The sequence below is a fragment of the Helicoverpa zea genome, chromosome 2 (assembly GCF_022581195.2).
Source record: "Helicoverpa zea isolate HzStark_Cry1AcR chromosome 2, ilHelZeax1.1, whole genome shotgun sequence".
Lineage (NCBI taxonomy): Eukaryota > Metazoa > Arthropoda > Insecta > Lepidoptera > Noctuidae > Helicoverpa > Helicoverpa zea.
In genome coordinates, this window is record NC_061453.1 from 11,521,578 (window position 1) to 11,527,577 (window position 6,000).

At 33.3% G+C, this 6,000-nt stretch overlaps 1 protein-coding gene across 2 annotated transcripts in view; it reads right to left on the reverse strand.

The window, feature by feature from the left end:
* Window positions 1-5,489, reverse strand: part of LOC124640836 (probable G-protein coupled receptor No18) — a 120,346-nt gene extending 114,857 nt beyond the window's left edge. For both annotated transcript variants that reach the window (XM_047178779.1, XM_047178774.1), the window contains exon 1: window positions 5,318-5,489. The gene's annotated coding sequence lies outside the window, so the exon portion shown is untranslated. The remainder of the gene's footprint in view (window positions 1-5,317) is intronic.
* Window positions 5,490-6,000: the final 511 nt, after the last annotated feature.

The window sequence follows — 6,000 nt, forward strand, 5'->3', positions numbered from 1 at the left end:
GTTCCCATGGGAACTACTGCCCGCACCGGGATAAAATATACCCTATGTTACTCGCAGATAGGGCTGCCATCCGTCCGGGTTTCCCCGGATTTGTCCTCGTTTGGAGGCCGTCCGGGGGCCGTCCGGGCGGGGTTTCAAGAAGTGTCCGGGGAATACCCGGACATTTTTCATGTAAGGAAGAACCTCATTGAATTTAAGTATATGTTAATAGTAAATGGATTACAAATTAGGTATTATTTTGTTTAAAGAAAATCGTACTCGTTCGGGGAAAAATGCGATTTACGCCAAATGTCCGGGTTTTTTTTAATGTTTGTCCGGGTTTGGCGAAATTCGAGATGGCAGCCTTACTCGCAGATAATGTAGCTTTCTAATGGTGAAAGAATTATAAAAATGTCCCTGATGATGCGCTGATATTTCTTGTAGTGTTTTTATAGTAGCGAAATACACACGTTGTCATATAATTTTTTCTTGAAAGTAAGAACATACCATGACAAAGTGAAGTCTGTTTTCATTGATATTTTACCTACTACCAGTTTTATGGCACATCTGTTTCTGCATGATTTTCTTCATCTATAATTTTAGGATATCATTTCTTTAAATTCAGTTTTTTGCTCAAGTTACTTATAAAAGCGTTATTTTCTATGTAAAGATTGATAATAGGCCGATAAACTTACAAAGTTCAACATTCAAATATGTGTCATTATTGCACCCGCTGTTGCAGAAACGTTAACAGAAATTATCGTTCATTGCTCATCCCCCGTAGGTGATAGCGTGATAATATATATCCTATATGTTGAACCGGCCCCCAGGTAATATTCATGCAAAATTTGATTTAAATCTATGCAGTACTTTTCGAGTTCAGTGAGACCAAACATACAGACAAACAGACAAACAGACAAACAGACAAAAATTCTAAAAACTATATATTTGGGTTCAGAATCGATAATAGATCACCCCCCAAGTATTCTTTTAAAAAAATATTCAATGTACAGTTTTGACTTTCCTATCATTTTATTATATGTATAGATGTGATATTCCAAAAATATGTTTGAGGATACAATGCCTTGCCCCAAGTTTTTTTTTTTTTGTATTTACCTACTTTATATTTGTGCTATTTAAAGAACAGTGCTCAACAACTTAGCATATCAGTGCTCAAGCCTCATAAAAAAAGTGTTGTCTCGCAGTGAATGAGAATCTTTATTTATCGAAGAGTTCAATTAAGTGTCGTCACTAAGTATGTTTGTTGGGACATTACTTGCAGTACTTGCTCTGTTCTAACGGGCTATTTGCACTCTTCGATGGAAGGAATTGCTGTCTCAACTAACAGTACTTTTTTTTATTAACACTTCGTAACACTTACTTGCTATAAATACAGTCATTAGTACTTCAAGTCTGCGATATACCCAAAATCAGATCAATAACTTTCGTGCACTATCTGTTAAATTCTCAGACTAATTTACCTACCAGGAAGATTAAAAATGAAATGAACCTGCGGAAGTGAAATTCAATGATAGTCAATTATTTAAACGAATTCATCCGAATCATAACTTATAGGTAACCGTATGATCTAGGCAAGGTACTGTAGGTATAAAATAAATAATAAAAATCTTTCAATAATAGAAAGCTTTATCTAGTATTACCCTGATTTATATACCTACACAAAAAGAGACTTCGTGGTCGGAACCTATTAATGAATAAAAACAATGTATGACCAACATTAAAATTACGTGTGGGCGGCTTAAATGTCATACTCGACTATTACTATGAACTATTAATAAATTATTTAAAGTAGTAATTAGTATTATAACTTATTTTTGCGTAAGTGAAAATAATTATGCATGTATGCAAGTTAGCTTTTTAATATGCGGGTTAATTTCTCTCGCACGTCTTAACAATAAGGGTGAAGAATTTATTAATACTTTGTACGTTGTAAGGTAATGTGTAATAAATTATTTTGTTAATTATATCGTTTCATAAGTATTAATTTTGTTATATTCTGTAAGAAATAAGCACGTTCAAAAAGATTAAATGTGTTATAGGTTTTTTTTTTTTTGCATATGTAGTATGTTTTCCGTGGCAATTATTATGTAAGTAGAGAGCGTCATACGTTTGACTCAGTGTCTATATGTGTTACCGTAGCTCTTAAACAGATGAACAGATTACGATGCAGTTTTCATTATTCATAAATAAAACATCGATATCAGATTCATAAAAGTGACATGGTAAATATCAATGTCTTCCTTGTAAGTACCACCTACTGTTCCTCTTTCTTTTTGAAAGTGGCTGTAGTTAGCTTAGTGGAAAGGCTAGGGAGCGTGAACTTTGATATTATCTAGCTTCTGTCAAAGTTCACTTCATGTGGGTTGTCACGTGGAAATGCTCTTCAGCTTTAATTAGCAGCCTCTTAGGGTCATATAGTTTACTACCTAGTCTTCAAGGTGCCATCGGCATTCCGAGGGAACTTCTTCCAGAGCCAGGATAGACAGTAGCTTATGTTCTTTCTCAGGATTGTGTACCAAAAATTTAAAAAATAAAGGAGCGGTATCTTGCTACGTAGGGATTAAACTATGTAAAATATGTAGCATGTATGTGTTTCTGAGTGTAAAATCAGTACTTTCAGTAAATAAATAGGTTTTTATGACTTACTGGCCTTTTTGCCAGTAGCGTTTTTTGGGAACTACTGCTACCGATATAAAGTATAGGCGATGTTACTCGAAAAGAGTGTAGCTTTCCAATAGTGAAAGAATTTTTCAAATCGATACAGCAGTTTTGAAGCTTTAGGGAGCAAACAAACCAACAAAAATCCTCTTTATTATTTATGTAGTATTAGTAGATAATATCCGTTGCTCCAACTAGGTTAAAAAACAATAAATTTGTCTACAAATAAAAGGCAAACAAGCTAATAGTTCCAATAAAAAGTAAGTTAAAAGTAAAACGGTGAAATATGGTGGAAAAGTTGCTTTCGCCAGTATTTGTTTAGTGAGAATATCGCAAAGTTTTGCCCGTAAAAGAAAAATAAAAGATAAATAAAGTTGCCAAGCTAAGGTTCGGCGCTACAGAATTACATTTATTTGTAGGCATTTTATTAGAAGTTTGTGTACATGGCTTTTGAACTGTATTTTTATATAGCTTTTTCAAACTATTGTATGAAACATTTTGTAGACATAGGTATTGATTAGATACGTTACGGCTCATTGTAATAAATGACAATCAATTGGGTAACTGGGTAATGTTTCCCGCGGTTCCCACCCACCCATTTACTAAAGGAACATCTTTCCACACCCGTACAAAAAATACCTACCATATTATGTCAGTAAAGTATTATCTTCTAAAAGATCCGGGGTAAAAAGAGAAAACTATATCGAGAAAATAAGACTATCAGACCGCTGTAGGTCTAGACTGAATATAGGCTTTATTTATCCTAATACAAATACCTAGAGATATTCAACCCAAATACAGCAAAAGATCATACAAGTACAATTACAGGTACCAAACCTAATAATACATTTGAAAAGAAAATAAATACCCGATACTTACAAAAAGAATACAGAAAATGTTTTCTGGTAAACCTTACTGAAATCCAATCGAATCGCTCTCGATGGAATATCAGTTTCAATCGAAATATCGCAAATAAAATATCATAGATCGTAACTCAGTTGTCCGCTAACAAATATTGGCTAGGGTTGTGGTATTATCAAACAAAATAACTTCTTAGTGTGGAATTCTTGGTCAACGGATCAGTTATCTTTTACCTGAGGAATAAATATGGAAGTACACATTTTCTTTATGACAGCTGTCAAAGCAAACGTCATGTACTTTAGATAAAAGTATCTAACGATTGAAAAATCCGCCCTCAACTGACAATTTTGTATTGCATTTTTTAATTCAGAAGCGGGTGTTGCGACGTCACTCAGAGTAAAATGTTTATCAATACGGGAGTACTTATAGTCGATAAAGTTCGGTAAAATGATGTTAGATGTTATGAACATACATCGATAAAAGTGTCGATATTCAATCTGATACATCTCTTCATTGTCAGTGTTATCGAAAAAGTTACCTGTTTATTGATAACAAGTCTTTTCCATACAAGGAAAAATTTATGGAAAGGGAAACTGGAAAATAGGTGTGAAGGCCTATCATAAATTGCTGAAAAGAGTCAAAAATAAAATCGTTAAAGTAGTGTAAAATAAAGAGACTTGTTTTATTCAACTTCATCGGAGTTTTTGCTTTGAACGGAAAATTATGCAGCAATCACAGAAACGCACCAAGCATTTATGCTATGAATTCTGTGGAGAACGCCCACATATTGCTAACTTTTTGTTGGCCTATATAATAGTTTGATCGAGCTTATAAATCAGTATGGAGATGAATGTGATGTTGATGAAATACAAAAGAAAAAACCGGTATCAGAGTGACTAAAAAGTTTGACTTAATGTACAATTATGTTAATAATAAACTGTCAACCAACCATTGGGCCAACTATCGGCTGACAATAATTTAGTTTGCAGTATGTTCTCAGTGTGATGGGTTTTCGCTGAAGTATAAGAAATAACCTTTTTCAGATGGGAAAATCCAAATAATATGTATGATTATGTAAGATGCCGCTAACCATATTTTATACTAATACATGTCGGGAAAATGTGAAACTGGTATAATATTTAGCTAATATATAATATGCACACTGTGTCAGGTAAAAATATGTAAAATAGTGCATATACGCAAATAGTAGTTGACTACGTAGTCGAGCAGTTAGTGATGTCATTAGAAAATTAATTTTAAACCAAAATCGATCCCTAGACTTTACGAAACTGAACAAGAATTATTTAGGGAAAACCACTACATGCAAAAGCGATAATCTATAAAACGCAAATTACATAACATTTTTTTTATACCGTACCAAAAATGTTTTATTTTATAATTATATTTATATGAAATAATTTTATTATTTTCAATTATTTTAACCGTCGCAGCACGTCGAAGTTTTAGTCGTATTATATTCAATTCATAAACTTCTGTAAAGATTGTATTCCTAAATCCTAAACCTTAATTTAAACCAATTTCAATTACATCATTAAGGTTCTATTTATATTCTCTCAAGACTAATTAATTACCAAAAAGTTTCCTAAACTGTTTTCCTTCTTTTCAAAGACAGTATACAAAAATATTTAACTTTTCTTTCCTTTCTGTGTAACTTAATTGCGCAATTAATTTTAATGAAATCTTTTAACAACACCACTATAACAACATAATCGAAACTTTTTGTAACGCTGTGTACACAAATTAAAATACGTACTGGCTAATAAAAAAACCAACCAACCTTCAAACACTCAGTTTATGAAGAAAAAAAAAACGAACACTCACAACACAATTTAGAATACCAAATTCCAAATTTGAAAACAAAAAACTGTCACTGAACGTCACGATCACAAACACTATATTATTTCTAAAGTTAGTTATGTACGAGAAGGGAGCGAGCGCGCGTGCGGCCGGTCCGACGTATCTGGCCGAATGACAGCCTTGCCGCACCTGTTGTGTTCACAGCTTTACGTTAACGAGGCTCTATGAACTACAAATCGGGCTCTTAGTAGCTCTTGCATTTACAGCAATACCTGAGTGTTGTATTGTTGGCCATCTTAAACCGTTTCGCCTTTGAAAATGGTCGAAGAAAGTAGTACTTACTTTTGCATTGAAACTTACAGGAGTGAACAACTCTTTATGGAATTTATTGTGAATGTAAAATCTTCTGAAATCTTTTATGTTATCATTTTGTCATATAAGACTAGCAGTTTAATATCAGGGCGTATCGTTCAAAGCTTAGCCCAAGGGACCCTTTCATCTTTAGAAGCGTTCACATGTAAAATTGCCCCGGTCTTTTCAAAGAACCCGCAATTGTTGAGTTAAACGTTTTTCTGTACATATATGAGTACAATAACTCCCGGTTCTTAGGTAAGTATGTACATACAACTACTTTTTGTTATATAGCGTATTTCTATTGGGAAA